Source organism: Bos indicus x Bos taurus, chromosome 22 (genome assembly GCF_003369695.1).
Source record: "Bos indicus x Bos taurus breed Angus x Brahman F1 hybrid chromosome 22, Bos_hybrid_MaternalHap_v2.0, whole genome shotgun sequence".
In the NCBI taxonomy this organism is placed as follows: Eukaryota; Metazoa; Chordata; class Mammalia; order Artiodactyla; family Bovidae; genus Bos; species Bos indicus x Bos taurus.
This window is the reverse complement of record NC_040097.1, coordinates 33756011-33775992: the sequence shown is the minus strand read 5'-3', so window position 1 is coordinate 33775992 and position 19982 is coordinate 33756011. Positions and strand designations below refer to the sequence as shown.

Here is a 19982-nt window from a genome sequence, read left to right as displayed (position 1 = left end):
CCTTAGTATTTGCATTCTCTCTCTCTCTATATATATATACATTCATAGAAAAATGGAAATGTGATACATGTGAAAAGACAAGGGAGTTCAGAAGAAAAGGAATCTGAGCTGACTGTCAAGTAGAATGATAGGGAAGGCCTCCTGATCATTGGTAAGAGTTGTCCTGGCAAGTTCTGGAACCGGTGGGTCATTTCCATGCTTGTTGCAAAGGAGAACATGTTAGGTGGATAGTTGGCAGGTTGTAAATTGTGACAGAGGAAGATTTTGCTTTGGGTGGAGTGTCAGGTATTAGAGCATGGAGGTAGATTGGAGGTTGTATCCTGTTGTGAATCTCAGGTACTAGGAGACCAAGGAGGGAGTGGATCTAGGTAAAATCTCTCTTTGTATTGCTTTCATGTTAGGTCCAGAAATGCTTATACAGCTTAGCATCTTAGAATATATTTTACTAGTGAGACCAAAAATATTCATTGAGTACCTTAGGTCAAATAACAGATTAACAGCCTAACCAGAAATGGAATCTGCATGTCCCATGTCCAAAAGCAATGCATGTTTCACCCCAGAACAGCCTCCACTCATAAGAAAGACAATATATATATAACTGTAAATGAGAGCTATTGCCTTGTCTTCCATAGTGATTGTGAGTGAACTTTTCTACTCATCTCAGACCCCAAGTAGACTCATTTTTCTCTCTATGTAAAATTTCATCTCTGTCTAAAATTGACTTTACTTTTCAGGACCTATTTCAGCTTCCTTTCCCAATTTCCCTTCCCAGCTTAACCCTGTCATTTCCCTTCTTTCCAAGGTGGTCTGCTGTTTCCTCTTTTGGTCATGGAGACTTTGATTGGCTCATTTTCCTTCTCCCTCAAATGAATCATTTACTCCCCCCCACTTTTTCCTCTTCATTGTAAAGAGAGGTGTGCAAAATCTAATGAAAACTTTCACCTGTCACTGTTGCTTTCCATCATCCCACATTAATATCTGGAATCCTCTTAATGTTTTTTTCTTTAAGATCTATTTATTTATGGCTACACTGGGTCTTTTTTGCTGTGCAGGCTTTTCTCAAGTTGTGGCGAGTGGGGGCTACTCCTTGTGGTACGCAGGCTCATCATTGCAGTGGCTTCTCATGTTGCAGACCAGAGGCTCTGTGGCGCACAGACTTCAGTAGTTGCAGTTTGCAGACTCTAGAGTACTAGCTCAGTAGCTGTGCCGCACAGGCTTAGTTGCTCCACAGCCTATGGGATCGTCCCGGACCAAGGATCAAACCAGTATCCCTTGCATTGCAAGGCTGAGTCCCAACTACTGGACCACTAGGGAAGCCCTTAATGATTTTCTTTCTTCTGTCAAAATCATGTGCTATGCTTATGAGCACAATTAAGAGTTGCTCAGTCATGTCTGACTCTTTGCGACCCTATGGACTGCAGCCCAACATGGTCTTTTGTCCATGGAATTCTCCAGGCAAGAGTACTGGAATGTGTTGCCATTTCCTGCTCTAAGCAATCTTCCCCACCCAGGGATTGAACCTGCATCTCTTGCATCTCCTGCGTTGGCAGGCAGCTTCTTTACCACTGTGTCACCTGGGAACTCCCTTGAAAATCATACCCATCTTTTAAAAAATTCACCTTAACATCTCTCTTCTCACATCTCTCTCTCTCTCTCTTGCTCTCTCGCTCTCTCTAGTTAGTTTAATCTAAAAGTCTAAACCTATTTATCTTTATTGTTTGCTTTATTACTGTAAGAAGCTATTGATAATCATTTACCCCTTCCCAAGGAAAGGATGATTTCTTTCCTGCCGCATTGTTGATGGCAGGCTTGGTTCCTTAACTTACTTTGGCCAAAGGAATGTGAACATCTCACATTTTGTCCCTCCCTGCAGGGACTCCGGGAGCCCATCCATGGTTCTGTGTGTCCTCATCTGCTTCTGCAGCCAGGAAAGCCTGAGCTTAGATGGAATTTGCGTGATCCTGGGAGGTTAGTGGCTGCCGTGAGCAAAGCCCTCCGTGGACCTGCAGTGGACATCAAATATGAGCATGAGTTAAACTTCACTGTTGTCATCTACAGAGATTTGCAAGCTGTTTGTTGGTATAGCATAACCTCATTTATGCTGGTCAATATACAATGTCTAATGTCTACTTGGATGTTTCAGAGCCCTTCAGCCTTGATAGGTATAGAGCTGACCTTGTCAGCCAGAGTCCTGGCCAGAGTTATTTTTCTACCAATGTGTTCTCCATTGTCCCTACAGGGAAGTAACACCAGAATCAAATCAGTTGCTCAACCCACAAACCTAGGATTTCCTGCTGACTTCTTCCCCTTTTTTGAGGCATTAATTTGCAATAAGTCCCGTCTTTCCTACATCCAGAATATCTGCTGAAACTGCCCCATTCCCTCCACCTTTAATGCCAGCAGCTTCAGATAAACCACCATCATCATTTTTCTCAATTATTGCAAAAGCATACGGTCTGGCTTCTGTCTCCAATATCTATTCTTGACTATTCTGATTCTATTTTCACACTGCATCATGTGTTTTAAATACAAAACCCTGTTGAAATGCTTACCAAAACTCTGGTAAATTTCAGTTGATCTTAAGTTAAAGTCCAGGTTACTTGACATGAATCCTGAGCACTCTGTGATCTCTCACCCCCCTGCTCCCTCTGGCCTTACTATAGGGAGGTCCTCCCTGTGCTTTCTGATTCTAACAGTGATGGGTGTCTTCCATTTCTTGACCAGACCTTTGCATGTACTGTTACAAATGGCTGGGTTACACTTCCCATTGCTTCTGCCTCACCCTCACACATATCAATAGATTCATACATACATGCCCAGCAGCCATTGCCTGGCTTACTCCTCCTCCTCTTAAGAATTTCAGATTAAACAGCATTCCTGAACAGGTTATATTCTTTTGCTCTACCTTTTGTATCTCTCATTATTCTTATTTGGTGTGTATTTTCCACATTGAGTAATTTGAGATAAGGAAACGTGTCTTTATTTTGGCCCCTCTGGGTTATTCTCCCAATGGGCACAGAGTACCCTCTCAAAATTATTGAACGAATTAGAAAAAATCTGCAAATAACCTGCAAACCACTCATGAGCTTTCCCTGTTTGAATTCGTGTAACTCTTTGTATAGTTGAGATTTTTCAGCACCATTTAATGTGGCCTAATTACGTGCTAAGTGCTATGCTAACCACTTCATTTAATCCTTACAAAAAATGAGCCACCTTTCTTATGATGCTTATATTGCTTCAACATAGTTATTTCTAGATTTAGAAAAAAATCTCCATACCTTTATTTTAACTCCGTTATTTTGGGCTTCCCAGGTGGTGCTAGTGGTAAAGAACCCACCTGCCAATGCAGGAGACTTAAGAAACATAGGTTTGATCCCTGGGTAGGGAAGATCCCCTGGAAGAGGGCATGGCAGCCAACCCACTCCAGTATTGTTGCATGGAGGATCCTGCGGGCTGGAATCCATGGGGTCACATAGAGTCAGACACAACTGAAGCAATTTAGCAAAGGGCAGCACATGATAGCGTTTGGCATTATGAATTATCATTGGCTTTATACCCTTCTACACTATAAAATTTTCTACCTGCTGGTCACCTGTTCGTGGGATACAATCTGTGTCTTAGTAGCCATTCCATATTCATTTAATGAATTAATAATCGTGCTTAAATGCACATTATATTGTTGATATGACAGGATGAAGAGGTCTGACAGAATGTGGTCCAATGGAGAAGGGAATGACAAACCACTTCCGTATTCTTGCCATGAGAACTGCATGAACAGTATAGGACAGGATAGGACACTGAAAGATGAACTTCCCGGGTCGGTAGGTGCCCAATAAACTACTGGAGATCAGTGGAGAAATAACTCCAAAAAGAATGAAGGGATGGAGCCAAAGGAAAAAACAACACCTGGGTGTGCATGTGACTAGTGATAGAAGCAAGGTCCGATGCTGTAGAGAACAATATTGCACGGAAACCTGGAATGTTAGGTCCATGAATCAAGGCAAATTGGAAGTGGTCAAACAGGAGATGGCAGGAGTGAACGTCGACATTCTAGGAATCAGCGAACTAAAATGGACTGAAATGGGTGAATTTAACTCAGATGACCATTATATCTACTACTGTGGACAGGAATCCCTTAGAAGAAATGGAGTAGCTTTCATAGTCAACAGAAGAGTCTGAAATTCAGTACTTGGATGCAGTCTCCAAAATGACAGAATGATCTCTGTTTGTTTCCAAGGCAAAACAAACCATTCAATATCACGGTAATCCAAGTCTGTGCCCCGACCAGTAATGCTGAAGAAACTGAAGTTGAACAGTTCTATGAAGACCTACAAGACCTTTTAGAACGAACACCCAAAAAAGATGTCCTTTTCATTATAGGGGACTGGAATGCAAGTAGGAAGTCAAGAAACACCTGGAGGAACAGGCAAATTTGGCCTTGGAGTACGGAATGAAGCAGGGCAAAGGCTAATAGAGTTTTGCCAAGAGAACTTGCTGGTCATAGCAAACGCCCTCTTCCAACAACACAAGAGAAGACTCTACACATGGACATCACCAGATGGCCAAAACTGAAATCAGATTGATTATATTCTTTGCAGCCAAAGATGGAGAAGCTCTATACAGTCAGCAAAAACAAGACCGGGAGCTGACTGTGGCTCAGATCATGAACTCCTTATTGCCAAATTCAGACTTAAATTGAAGAAAGTGGGGAAAACCACTAGACCATTCAGGTATGACCTAAATCAAATCCCTTACAATTATACAGTGGAAGTGACAAATAGATTTAAGGTACTAGATCGGATAGACACAGTGTCTGATGAACTATGGATGAAGGTTTGTGACATTGTAGAGGAGACAGGGATCAAGAGCATCCCCAAGAAAAAGAAATGCAAAAAAGCAAAATGACTGTCTGAGGAGGCCTTACAAGTAGCTGTGAAAAGAAGAGAAGCAAAAAGCAAAGGTGAAAAGGAAAGATATATCCATTTGAATGCAGAGTTCCAAAGAATAGCAAGAAGAGATAAGAAAGCCTTCCTCAGCAATCAATGCAAAAAAACAGAGGAAAACAATAGAATGGGAAAAACTAGAGATCTCTTCAAGAAAATTAGAGATACCAAGGGAACATTTCATGAAAAGATGGGCTCAATAAAGGACAGAAATGGTATGGACCTAACAGAAGCAGAAGATATTAAGAAGAGATGGCAAGAATACACAGAAGAACTATACAAAAAAGATTTTCATGACCCACATAACCATGATGGTGTGATCACTCACACTCACCTAGAGCCAGACATCCTGGAATGGGAAGTCAAGTGGGCCCTAGGAAGCATGACTATAAACAAAGCTAGTGGAGGTGGTGGAATTTCAGTTGAGCTATTTCAAATCCTGAAAGATGATGCTGTGAAAGGGCTGCACTCAATATGCCAGCAAATTTGGAAAACTCAGCTGTGGCCACAGAACTAGAAAAGGTCAGTCTTCATTCCAATCCCAAAGAAAGGCAATGCCAAAGAATGCTCAAACTTGCACAATTGCACTCATCTCTCATACTAGAAAAGTAATGCTCAAAATTCTCCAAGCCAGGCTTCAGCAGTATGTGAACCATGAACTTCCATATGTTCAAGCTGGTTTTAGAAAAGGCAGAGGAACCAGAGATCAAATTGCCAACATCCACTGAATCATCGAAGAAGCAAGAGAGTTCCAGAAAAACATCTATTTCTGCTTTATTGACTATGCTAAAGCCTTTGATTGTGTGGATCACAATCAACTGTGGAAAATTCTGAAAGAGATGGGAATACCAGACACCTGACCTGCCTCTTGAGAAACCTGTATGCAGGTCAGGAAGCAACAGTTAGAACTGGACATGGAACAACAGACTGGTTCCAAATAGGAAAAGGAGTACGTCAAGGCTGTATAGTGTCACCCTGCTTAATTAACTTATATGCAGAGTACATCATGAGAAACACTGGGCTGGATGAAGCACAAGCTGGAATCAAGATTTCTGGGAGAAATCTCAGTAACCTCAGATATGCAGATCATACCACCTATATGGCATAAAGCAAAGAAGAACTAAAGAGTCTCTTGATGAAAGTGAAAGAGGAGAATGAAAAAATTGGCTTAAAGCTCAGCATTCAGAAAACTAAGATCATGGCATCTGGTCCCATCACTTCATGGGAAATAGATTGGGAAACATTGAAAACAGTGTCAGACTTTATTTTTTCGGGCTCCAAAATCACTGTGGATGGAGATTGCAGCCATGAAATAAAAAGATGCTTACTCCTTGGAAGGTAAGTTATGACCAACCTAGATAGCATGTTCAAAAGCAGAGACATTACTTTGCCAACAAAGGTCTGTCTCATCAAGGCTATGGTTTTTCCAATGGTTATGTATGGATGTGAGAGTTGGACTGCGAAGAAAGCTGAGCCCCGAAGAATCGATGCTTTTGAACTGTGGTGTTGGAGAAGACTCTTGAGAGTTCCCTGCACTGAAAGCAGATCCAACCAGTCCGTCCTAAAGGAGATCAGTCCTGGATATTCATTGGAAGGACTGATGCTGAGGCTGAAACTCCAATACTTTGGCCACCTGATGCGAAGAGCTGACTCATTTGAAAAGACCCTGATGCTGGAAAAGATTGAGGGCAGGAGGAGAAGGGGACGACACAGGAAGAGATGGTTGGATGGCATCACCGACTCAACGGACATGGGTTTGGGTGGACTCCGGGAATTGGTGATAGACAGGGAGGCTTGTTGTGCTGCGGTTCATGGAGTAGCAAAGAGTCAGGCACGACTGAGCGAGTGAACTGAACTGAATTGATTATGATTATTATTAATTTTTTTTCTCTGTGCCTTATAACTAGTAGATGTCTCACTGGAAGGAAATATTTGTTCATTGATTCTTTTTTAGAATTAATGTGAGTGGAAATGACACAGTGTTTAATTCACTTATAAATGTATCAGTTACTTTTTGCAGGGTAACCAATCATTCCCAAATTTAGTGGTTTTTAAAACAGTCACTTTATCATTTACAGCTCTGTAAGTAAGTTAGAGATTCAACCAGGGCTGTTCAGGCACAGCGCATCTTTAATCTGTGTCTGGGTCTGGGTATCTAGGATACCTTTACCCCCAAGCTTGTTGCCTCCTGGGGTAACTGGACTGACTGGGACCTGGATGGGTTGCTCTGTCATTGTTACTATTACTGCACCTGTCATGGTTCAGTAAGCTAGCCTTGGTTTCCTTTACTTCCCATGAGAGTGAAAGTGGAAACCTCTCAAGGTCTAACCCTGGAACCAGCGGAATGTCCCTTCTGCTGTATTCTGTTGAGTAAGGCATGTCACCAGGCCAGTCCAGAATCAAGAATAGGCGATACATACTTGATGGGAATAAGCAGTGCAGCACACAGCATTCAGAGGAACTGTTTTAATTAGTTATTTATTTACTTTTGGCTGTGCTGGGTCTTGGCTGCATTCATTCTTCCTCTAGTTGCAGCAAGCGGGGCTACTCTATAGTTGTGGAGTGCAGACTTCTCGTTGCGGTGGCTTCTCTTGTTGCAGAGCCTGGGCTCTAGGGCTTGTGGGCTACAGTAGCTGGGGCACTCGGGCTTAGTTACTCCTAGGCATGTGGGATCTTCCTGGCCCAGGAATTGACCCTGTGTTTCCTGCATTGGCAGACAGACTCTTAACCACTGCACCACCAGAGAAGTCCAAGAATTGCTGACTGCTATATTTTCAGATGATTTTCCACTCTAAGGGAACTCTGTATCTTCTAAATTTTCTTCTAGAAGTTTCCAAGGTACTCTTAAATGATTTGGGGTGTGGGAAGTCTATTCTGTTAAATTCAATGTCTTGTAATTTATTGAAAGTTAATATTTTTTTTGTAAAACCTGAGGTAATTTCTAAGACTTATCCATTCTATTTCCCTCATTACCACATTTATTTTTAGTACTGCTAGATGTGTCTAATTTTTATGATTAAGAACAATATACAGAAATCAAATTGCCAACATCGGCTGGATCATGGAAAAAGCAAGAGAGTTCCAGAAAAACATCTATTTCTGCTTTATTGACTACACCAAAGCCTTTGACTGTGTGGATCACAATAAACTGTGGAAAATTCTGAAAGAGATGGGAATACCAGACCACCTGATTTGCCTCTTGAGAAATTTGTATGCAGGTCAGGAAGCAACAGTTAGAACTGGACATGGAACAACAAACTGGTTCCAAATAGGAAAGGGAGTATGTCAAGGCTGTATATTGTCACCCTGCTTATTTAACTTCTATGCAGAGTGCATCATGAGAAACGCTGAACTGGAAGAAACACAAGCTGGAATCAAGATTGCCAGGAGAAATATCAATAGCCTCAGATATGCAGATGACACCACCCTTATGGCAGAAAGTGAAGAGGAACTAAAAAGCCTCTTGATGAAAGTGAAAGTGGAGAGTGAAAAAGTCGGCTTAAAGCTCAACATTCAGAAAACGAAGATCATGGCATCTGGTCCCATCACTTCATGGGAAATAGATGGGGAAACAGTGGAAACAGTGGCAGACTTTATTTTTCTGGGCTCCAAAATCACTGCAGATGATGACTGCAGCCATGAAATTAAAAGACGCTTACTCCTTGGAACAAAAGTTATGACCAACCTAGATAGCGTATTCAAAAGCAGAAACATTACTTTGCCAACAAAGGTCCGTCTAGTCAAGGCTATGGTTTTTCCATGTATGGATGTGAGAGTTGGACTGTGAAGAAGGCTGAGCACCGAAGAATTGATGCTTTTGAACTGTGGTATTGGAGAAGACTCTTGAGAGTCCCTTGGACTGCAAGGAGATCCAACCAGTCCATTCTGAAGGAGATCAGCCCTGGGATTTCTTTGGAAGAAATGATGCTAAAGATGAAAGTCCAGTATTTGGCCACCTCATGCGAAGAGTTGACTCATTGGAAAAGACTCTGATGCTGGGAGGGATTGGGGGCAGGAGGAGAAGGGGACGACAGAGGATGAGATGGCTGGATGGCATCACTGACTCAATGGACGTGAGTCTGGGTGAACTCCGAGAGTTGGTGATGGACAGGGAGGCCTGGCGTGCTGCGATTCATGGGGTCGCAAAGAGTCGGACATGACTGAGCGACTGAACTGAACTGAACAGAAATTAATCCTGGTGAGTGAATTAGAATGAGAAGTGTCACCTGCAAAACAGCTTTGAACATTGTAAACTTGTTTCAAATATGTTGTGATGATATTTGATTGGTTTTAAAATTTACATATGCAAAGTACAAACTCTGGAAAAAGAAACTCCTAAGTCCACTGTAATGTAAGTATGGAAGAAGAAGTTTTCTTCCTCTACAAGCACTGCTCTAACTTTATCTATTTTTAAAAATAAATGTGCTGATCAATGCCATGAATAATTAAGTGAAAGAAGTTGTGGGATTTGGGGCTCTTTTCTTTTTAGTAATTGTAAATTCCATTTCACAAAGCCACAGCTCAGTAAGTAGGCGCAACAAAGTCTGGGTTACTCCTTATCCAAAAAAAAAAAAGAACCAACAACCAACTCCCCAGTAAATTTTAGTTCTAGGAAGATTTTTGCTTAGAAGAGGGTTTTGCTTATAGATATTTTCTCCATATGATATTAAATCGTGTGAAGAGGTTTATATATCTAATGAAATTATTCTTGCAAGGATAATGATGAAGTTTTTCTTTCTTAAATGGTTATAAACAGTGGTTTTTTGGTTCAGGACCAAACCTAGTATAAGTCTGATTTATCAACCCTTGTGTACAGTCAGTCTGCACTGATGATTCCCGTCAGACCTGTGAACTGATGAGACAGCGAATGGAGCCCTCTTATCCTTCTGATTACTTTGCTGCCTTAGAAATCTCTGTAAATGAAATGCATGGTATATTTAAATTGTCTGCTTCTCCTGCAAGTACGTATACCTAGGAGGATGGGAGAGACATTAATTCCAGGGCAACATTGCTCATGCATCCATTGAAGGGAAAAGGATTAATTCCAGGTCCATAAGGTTCATATTGATGCCATGCTGGAGACAGAACTCTGCCTCATAAACAGTAATACCTTGCAGTGACATAATTATAGTTTTTCCAACTGGAAGACCTTTGGTACTCAAGTCCATTTGCCTTCTTTATTTTCCATTCATTGACTTACACAGGGAATGAGATCCATGGATTTCAGTGTTGATGATATTAATACATTGTAGGGTTTTCCGCTATTGTTTTGTATACGTTGTTTTAATGCTTTTTTGAAATAGGAGAGGTTGTTTAGAATATGTAACTACAGTACTATTTTTTTTTTTTCATGTAAGTGTAGGCACTGATGGAATTGCCCACTGCAAACATGCCTATAACCTAGCACACCCACGTGGAGTGCACTAGGATATTTCTAACAAACAGGATGCTGATAGTCTATTGAGAGGCTGCCTGTGCTTCTTAACTCACCCTTAGCTCCCTTTTCAGTTCAGTTCAGTTCAGTTGCTCAGTCGTGTCTGACTCTTTGCAACCTCATGAACGGCAGCATGCCAGGCCTCCCTGCTGCTGCTGCTGCTGCTGCTAAGTCGCTTCAGTTGTGTCCGACTCTGTGCAACCCCATAGACAGCAGCCCACCAACCAACTCCCAGAGTCCACCCAAATCCATGTCCATTAAGTCGGTGATGCTATCCAGCCATCTTCTCCTCGGTCATCCCCTTCTCCTCCTGCCCTCAATCATTCCCAGCATCAGGGTCTTTTCAAATGAGTCAGCTCTTTGCATCAGGTGGCCAAAGTATTAGAGTTTCAGCTTCAACATCAGTCCTTCCAATGAACACCCAGGACTGATCTCCTTTAGGATGGACTGGTTGGATCTCCTTTCAGTCCAAGGGACCCTCATGAGTCTTCTCCAACACCACGGTTCAAAAGCATCAATTCTTCGGTGCTTAGCCGCCTTCACAGTCCAACTCTCATATCCATACATGACCCCAGGAAAAACCATAGCCTTGACTAGATGGACCTTTGTTGGCAAAGTAATGTCTCTGCTTTTGAATATGCTATCTAGGTTGGTCATAACTTTTGTTCCAAGGAGTACAAAATTTAATTTCATGGCTGCAGTCACCATCTGCAGTGATTTTGGAGCCCAGAAAAGTAAAGTCTGACACTGTTTCCACAGTTTCCCCATCTGTTTCCCATGAAGTTATGGGACCAGATGCCATGATCTTCGTTTTCTGAATGTTGAGCTTTAATCCAACTTTTTCATTCTCCTCTTTCACTTTCATCAAGAGGCTCTTTAGTTCTTAACTTTATGCCATAAGGGTGGTGTCATCGGTTATTGATATTTCTCCCAGCAATCTTGATTCCAGCTTGTGCTTCCTCCAGCCCAGTGTTTCTCATGATGTACTCTGCATGTAAGTTAAATAAGCAGGGTGATAACATACAGCCTTGACGTACTCCTTTTCCTATTTGGAACCAGTCTGTTGTTCTATGTCCAGTTCTAACTGTTGCTTCCTGACCTGCATACAGGTTTCTCAAGAGGCAGGTCAGGTGGTCTGGTATTCCCATCTCTTGAAGAATTTTCCACAGTTTGTTGTGATCCACATAGTCAAAGGCTTTGGCATAGAGAATAAAGCAGAAATAGATGTTTTTCTGGAATGCTCTTGCTCTTTTGATGATCCAGTGGATGTTGGCAATTTGATCTCTGCTTCCTCTGCCTTTTCTAAAACTAGCTTGAACATATCCTCTTATTGGGCAGAATAAATTGTTCCCCTTAGAGTTTCATCTCTTCTCTTCCATGTGTCCTTGACCTTTTCTGTCCTGTCTGTCTTCTGAAGTGCTGTCTCTCTTTCTCCTCTTCTAGAGAGTGAACTGTCAGTCACTCTGTTCATGTTACCCCACTGTATTGTGGCTTGGTTGTGAGACGGTTTGCAAGAAGATATATAATATTTGATAGTTCTATTTTATAAGGATTTTTAAGTCAATGACACAGCTTTTACTATCCAGGGCTTCCTCTTAGTAGATGCTCAAATAATAGAAACAGCCACTAATATTGATCCCACTGGTAAAACAATAGCAACCAGTGAACTGGGTCAAAGCGAGGTTTTTGCATAGGTTCACACCCCCAAGTGTGTATACACACACACATACACACACACATACACACACACACACACACACACACACACATGCATTGTGGGAGTGGGGGCTTTCTTGTGTGTGTGTGTGTGTGTGTGTGTGTGTGTGTGTACCCTATAAAATCTCCTTGTCTAAATTAAAAATAATATGGTTTCTGGCACAGAGTTAATATTGGCACTTGTAACTACTCTGCTCAAATAGCAGTAGTGTTTTCTTAGCATTAATGAAAATACTTTCTCTTTCTATGAGCATATAGACTTTGTAACACCACTAGGAATTCTGGACTACTGTGTAATATTTTTGGAAATTTAAAGTCACATATAGTAATCTTCTTTAACCTTCAAAGTCTCTCTATTGTTGTTTGATGTTCAGTAGCAAATCACCTTTGCACCAGAAGTTGTTGTAAAAGAGAAGAGAAAATGGAGTTTCTATTCTTTCAGCCACTTACATGCATTGAAATTTGAGAGAGAGAGATGGTTCAGTAGGATATGAGGTGAAGCTATCACAAGGCTAATGCATTATGTATGTGAAACCACAAAAAAGTCATTAATTAGCCACAGTATATTTTGGACTCCTTGTCATAAATTGTTCTAAAGTTAAAACAAATTTGCCAGGCTATAAAACTCTCAGTTAATTTGCTAGTCAGAATTTGTGAGACTTCTAAAAACAAAAACAAAATTCAATATCTAATAAGAAGTGTTAGACTATTGAGTCAATATGCATAATCATTTACTTTTTTGCAAGCTAAGTTATTTTAAAGCTATACGTATGCCTGAAATCTACTAGCCACTCAATGGTTCCTCCTATTATGAAGTGATTAATGGTAACAATTGTTGATGTAGTAAATTATACATGTTTTATTCTTTAACCTTACTAGAAAGAGATTTCCTAGAGAGAATTTATGATCAGTGAGACATATGTATCCAGAGTTTTGTTTAAGCTTTTTGAAAAATAACTTTATTAAGAATACTGGAGAGGTAAATCTTTAGTTAGGTGTGACCCACAGTCATTTGCTGTGAACAAAATTGCAATTAAGAATCTGTGTTTTACCCTCATTTTTGTTCAGGGAAGCAAGGGAAACAGTGACCCAGAATGTCAGTCCATCTCACAGCTAAGCCACATGGGGCAGCCACATCCTGAAGTCTGAGCGCTTTGAAAAAGTGTGTGTGTTACTTTCTTTGAGAATTATTGGATATGATTTGTATATGTCTCATTTTGTTTTTCTTTTTGCCCTGTGATGCATTTTCGAGTAGATGTATTTTTCCCCCAGTTCTCAGTTTTAGGTTAAAGTCCCTGTCTGTACCAATCAACATATCTTTTCATCTTCCATGTGGAAATCAGTAATCAGTGACTTGAGGTTTCTTCCTTTGGCCCTCTTGTACACTGCTGAGCTTCTAGAACGTGTGCCCTGTATGTGCCCCCTTGATTCCTTGTCCTCTCTGGACTTGGATAGCCTTCCTGTCTGCCTTCTGATCTCACGCCTGTACAGGTGGCATTTCTGAGATCACAGGTAGCTTCTGCAGGTCAGGTTCAGTGGTTGTGTCTCAGTCCTTGTTTCCAAGCTCTCAGTGCTATTTGCTGCTGATCTCTACCATCACTTTACTTCTTGTGACTTTCATAGCACTGAACTTTTAGAGTCCTTTTATGTGTCTGCTCCATCTGGCTGATTTTTATCCTTACCTTGCTTGTTGTGGATGTTGTCTGAGCTTCAGCTGCTGACAGTCTTTTCTCTTTCTCCCTTCTCTCTTCCAGTAGAGTCCTTCCATTCTCTCTGTAACTCTGTTGTTCCTGTGTGCTGATTAGGTCTTGTCACTCTAGTCCCAGTTTCCCCAACCACACCATTTCCATCTGAATGTCTTACTGTTGATTTAAACTTGAGTACGTCTGAAATTGAACTCCTGTTTCTCCTCATCTTATGACTTCTTGGCTTATTCTTCCCTATTTCTGTCTCTGGACCATCAGTCTTCCCTGTCAAAGGAGCCAGAAGCCTTGGATTTCCCATCGATTCTTTCCTCACCTCCCCACTTCCCTAACCAGACACTCATCATGCTGGAGTCATCTTTGCATCGTTCCTCAGATCCGTCTCCCCAGCCATTGCTCTGGTTTAGGCTTTTATCGTCATGTTACCATGGCCACAGCAACAGCCTCCTGGTTTCTCCTCTTCTGCTGCCACCCTCTGTGGTACCATATCAGTTATCTTTGGACATAGCCATGTTCATTCAGTTTTTTCACTGTGTGACTGTAATACCTTTCTGCTGCTTATAAAAGTCCTTAACCTGGTATTCAAGGCTTCTTGCATTTTGGCAACAATATTATTTTTTCAGTTGCTCTCCTCAAAATCAGTGGTTCTCAATGAGGATACATACGAACTAGTATTTTGTAATATCCCCTTTATATGTTGACATGACATTATGGTTAATACAACAGAATTGTTCACATGATTTCAGAAAGGCTCGTGTAAGATCTTATGTATGATAAAAAAAGAGAAATACAAGGAACTTGATTCACAGTTTGTTGTTTGAAATTATAATGTTTTTTTATTTGTAATTTATTGTTTGAAATTGGTTCATGATTCTGTTGTTCTAGTCTTTCAGTGTTTTGTTATGCCCACCCCAGAAGATAAGGTTGTCTGTGCTTGCATGTCTTATAATCATTAAGCTTGGATTGAAGAGACACTTGACAGTTGTCAGCTAAACTTTGGCATTGTCTTCATATTTGACATGAACGTGATAACTAAGTATGTATATGTGAATATAATCATAAAATCGCTGTGAATGTGGTGACTACAGCTGCAGACCGGTTACCTGTGAGTCAGATTGTTGACTGGGTTCCCATTATGGATGTTGCCACTGGTGATGTGGTAAATGATATGAGCGACAATTCTTGGTATCATCTGAACATTCATTGCAAATTTGGTCTTCCTTTGATTCACACAGTATTTGCATCCTTATGTATTAAGACCATGCAAATTATTCTTCATAGGCTCAGGTAATGATGGATAGGTTTTTTCTTACATAACCTTCCCATATGAAAACCCTGTGGGAATTGCATTGCAAAATATCTAGCTTTCATGGCCTCTGCTTTCTAAAGACCCTGGTATTCCCCAGTGAGAGAACCAGAATGCCCCCAGATGTTTTCCAAAGTATCCACACAGTAAGGTGAGGGATGGTGCCAAGAGCCACTGCTCTGATCTCTGCACGGGCATCGCTACCTCTGTGCTGTGCACTCACCTTTACCTGTGTGTGCCTTTCTCCTGGGGAAAGTCTGTACTCCTCTGGTTGCTTCTCAGAATCAAATCCATGCCTAAACCTTACACTCTGACCTCCCGCCTGCTTAAAAGTGCATTGTGGTAATTTAGCACCTGTTGTGTATGCTTATTTATTTATTTATTTTTTGTACATGAATGGTGCCTCTTTTGTAGTAGAAGGTATATATTTGGTTGCAAAAGTCAGATTTGCAACTCAAACGGGCTCAAACCTCTACCCTCCATCCCCTCTAAGTGCATCAGCCCTCCTTATTGAAAAGTCCAGGACTCGTTTACTGGGCAGAGTGAAACTGAGGTTTATCATGGTTTCTGGCTTGCTCTGCCTGTATCCCCCTCTTTTCTTTTTGCTCATGTATTCATCTGGCAGGCTAAGTCCTCAGATTCACTATAGCGTCATACAGTTGCAGCTTATGTCTTGCTCATGCTACATATCTAACCTAAGCAGCAGATGAAATCTGCTCATTGTGGTTACTCAGGGACCCAAGTTGACAGAAGCGCAATTCTGGCTTGTGCCTCTGTTCTCCCAATGACGTGGAAAATGGAGCATGGCAAAATGTGTAGTTGTCTCAAAGCCTACAGGAAGTACAGGTCACTTCTGCTCACATCTCACTGGCTAAAACCAGTCAGATGGGCATGTCCGTATTCAGAGTCGGAGTGCAGTCCTCTTCTGTGCCCGAACTGAAAGGAAAAGCATAGCATTTGTGGACAGATAAGCCCTGATGTTGAAGACACGTGGGTTTCTTTTGCATTGTTATCTGCCTGCACTGTCTCTACATACACACCCCTTCCTCCATGCTTTACCTGACTCCCCTGTTATCTTTTAAATGCTTTTTTATTTCTCTGTGGAAAAAGAGGTCATTTTCTTATTAATAGAGACCAAGTTCTGAAATGACTTCTTGGAGCCAAGTCTGGGCCATGTGTGTATCCTTGAATTGGGAACCAAGGAAGTGGGAAACGCCCCGCCTGAATTATAAGTGGGGAGAGTAGCTGCGGAGGGAGGAGAGGTCTGGGGAGAGTAGCTTGGGGGCTGCTACTCATCACAGTAAACTCAAGGCAGAACACGTGCAAGACAAAGGCAGGCAAATGCCATGGACACTCCTGTGTTCCCTATTAGATTCATCATTTCGTGAACAAAGATGCTTAATACTTTTAAAAAAAATATGCCATGGGAAGTGTTTCAGATAGTATCTTTCTTAAATTGTTGCTTATTTATTCGTTCATTTATAATATAATTATATTAGTATTATTTGTTATTGTTGTTTAGTCGCTAAGTTGTATCCAGTTCTTTTGCAACCCCATGAACTATAGGCCACCAGCCTCCTCTGTCCATGGGATTTCCCAGGCAAGAATACTGGAGTGGGTTGCCATTTCCTCCTCCAGGGGGTCTTTCTGACACAGAGATCCAACCCGGGTCTCTTACATTGCAGGCAGATTCTTTACTGTCTGTGCCAGGGTTTTAAACCCAGTACATGCAGCTCTGTGTCCCACCAGTATAATTATTTACTGAGTGGCCACTTGATGTATTTTAATACATTTTTCCTCAAACTGCACAGTATATCCCTCATCATTAATGCAGATTGAAAGGCAGAAAAGGACTGTTAATTCCACAAGATCAAGGGGAGTGTTTCTGTCAGTCAACCCAAGGAAAGAAGTTAATGGGTTGTGTGTGTGTGTGTGTGTGTGTGTGTATAGTTTAATATTCTCCTTCCATTCTCCCATGTTCTTAATGACCTTTATATGTTTTCTTGATGAAATACCCATTCCATGTTTGGCTGAAAACCTCCTCTATGACTAAGAGGAGCAAATATTTTGATAAGTGGTTTTCTCAGATCTGGAGTCTCTACAGAGAAACCATTGCCCGAGGCTACATGCCCTACTTTGTTTGCTGGCTTGTCCTGTGCCAGCCAAGATAAGGGTATTTTGCTTTCCTTTGTAGTTTGAAGACATCTAGCAGCTTGTCACAACTTCCAGAATCTTTGAGGAAATGAAGTCTGAATACCAAGACAGTAATTTTACCATTATCCCAGTGGGTCGGTGTTCAACTTGATACATTGTAATTTTAACAAGGAAGTTACAAGAAAAGAATTTCATACTGTGCCTCTGTAGAAAGGTGAAATAAAATAGAATGCAATTCCCATTTGTTCTTCTGTAGCTCATTTTGACAGCTAAAAGAACTCTTAAATGGGCACAGATACATCCCCTTTTAATCTATTTATCTGATATATTAAAATTATGTTTTTAGTTTTGTTTATTTCAGACAGTACAATCATTAGGTTTTGTTAAGAGAGCCATTTAGTATTTCAAGATGATAGGTACTATAAAGGTTTTTAAACTTAAAGAGTTTTAATTTTACACTCGGTTTTAAAATGTATATATAACCCACTCCAGTACTCTTGCCTGGCAAATCCCATGATCGGAGGAGCCTGGTGGGTTGCAGTCCATGGGGTCACTAGGAGTTGGACACGACTGAGCGACTTCACTTTCACTTTTAACTTTCATGCATTGGAGAAGGCAATGGCAACCCACTCCAGTGTTCTTTCCTGGAGAATCCCAGGGACAGAGGAGCCTGGTGGGCTCCCGTCTCTGGGGTCGCACAGAGTCGGACACGACTGAAGCGACTTAGCAGCAGCAGCAGCATACTTAATGTTTAATGATCAAGTCAGCATGTAATGATATAATGTTTTTGGTATGTCTTACAAAAGGCAAATGTTATTCTATAAGAGATTTTGGGTCAATTGCAAATATGACATTTAATTCAGCTTATTATACCATAAAGGGTGGTCAGCTGTATGTAGTGTTCTGCTTGTCTAAAACCTGACTTCAAAATAAGAAATCTAATGCAATGTAAGCCCACAAATGTCAGTAAATGATTAATTCTGTAGTTTGCAAGAACTCAATTTCCACAGTTCTTTTGCAGAAAATCCAGGGAGTTTAGACTTATACACTGTTATTATTTAACACTGAAAGTAATGTGAATTAGATACTCCACTTCTGTTTCAATCGTACATAAGTACAGTCCGGGATTTACAACTTTTAATTTGATTCTCCCTGTCGCTCTAGCGTGGATTCATTTGTGCAGGTCCCCACTTGTGACTTGCAAATATGGACCCATCAGAAGCCTTCAATCTAATGACTCTCAATGCATGTAAAAATCTCAGCTACAATATATTTTTTAAAGCAAGATAGGCCACTTCCTAGCTTCTTCCTTTCAAAGGAATTTTAAAATGGTGAAACCCTCTTTGTGTTAGTTATTCAACTGGTTGGATTAAAAAAGAACAAAGCAGAATGGCCCTCTTTCTTCCTTCTGTACTTGGGATTCTGTATAAAGATGTGATATCCAGTCAGAGACAGCCATCTTACAATCAGGAGGGGATGAACTGTTTTCCTGAGGCTGTCAGGATGGAAAGATGGAAAGTATCTGAGTTCTTAATGAGAAGGTTGAAATCCTTACTCTACCTCTTATCCACTTTCCATCTTTGAGCTTGGTACTTGTTTAAGCCTCAGTTTCCTCAAATGTCAAATGAGAATAATAATAGGATCTATTTAATTGGCTTGTTGCAAGGATCACATGCAATAATATATGTAAAACAGATTGTAAGTGCTGTGCCGCAGTTCATACCTTTTGAGAAAGAAGATAATATAACGACATGTTATATTCCTGTATATTGTCTCATTTGGATGTCAACAACTGTATCAGGTGTCACATTCTATTATAAAGAGTAAAGTACAAAATTTACATATTACATGTAATAATCATATATTACAATTGTATTACCTCTAATTATCCATCCTGGAGACATGTTTGATACAGGTTTTATTAACAATATAATCTTTACTGTGACTATGATTATCAGTTATCACCTCTCTTGTGTTGTTGCCAGAATATTTATGTAGATAAGAAATAAGTACTGTTATCTCCATTTTTGTCAAGTGAAAAAGCTGAGGCTTTCAAAGAATAAGTACCTTGGTAAAAAGTCACAGAGATTTTTGGATGAGAACCAGGAACAAGAGCCAGGACTGGAAGTTAAAAGTCTGGAAACCCTCCACTTAGAACTACTGTAGTTGCCTCTCGCACGCACGCGTGCGCAGTTGCTTCAGTCTTGTCTGACTCTTTGTGAACCTGTGGACTGTAATGCTCCAGGCCCCTCTGTCCATGGGAATTCTACAGGCAAGAATACTGGAGTGGCTTGTCCTCTTCAAGGGGATCTTCCTGACCCAGGGATTGAACCGTAGTCTCCTGCAGCTCCTGCATTGCAGGCAGATTCTCTACTGCTGAGCTACTAGGGAAGCCCTTTATTGTCTTCTTCTTGGACTCTAAATAAGGATACACATGAAAAGTAAGCAATAAAAATAGAGCAATTCTGTACTTTAGATTTCTAATTTTCCTTAACAGATTATTTTCATTTTAAATAGTTGAAGCATAATTAACATGCAATTAAATGCATAGGTCTTAATGTTCAAATTGACGCCTTTTGACAATTAATTACCCTCAGGTTGTCACAAATGGATACCCACAACAAGATACAGGACACTCATGGCCCTTCCTAGTCAATCCCAAGCCCCTCGCCCCCTGCCACAATAGAGTTTTACCTGTTCTTAGACTTCTATTAACCTGAAGCATC

General features: G+C 40.9%; 1 protein-coding gene across 4 annotated transcripts in view; it reads left to right on the top strand.

Moving 5' to 3' along the window:
* CNTN3 (contactin 3) overlaps positions 1 to 19982 on the top strand; it is a 399245-nt gene that overhangs the window by 15723 nt on the left and 363540 nt on the right. The window contains exon 1 of one of the 4 annotated variants that reach the window (XM_027522609.1): positions 1877 to 1968. The exons of the other annotated variants lie outside the window; for them this stretch is intronic. The gene's annotated coding sequence lies outside the window, so the exon portion shown is untranslated. Of the gene's footprint in view, positions 1 to 1876; positions 1969 to 19982 lie in introns of those variants that run through there. 4 annotated transcript variants of the gene reach the window in all.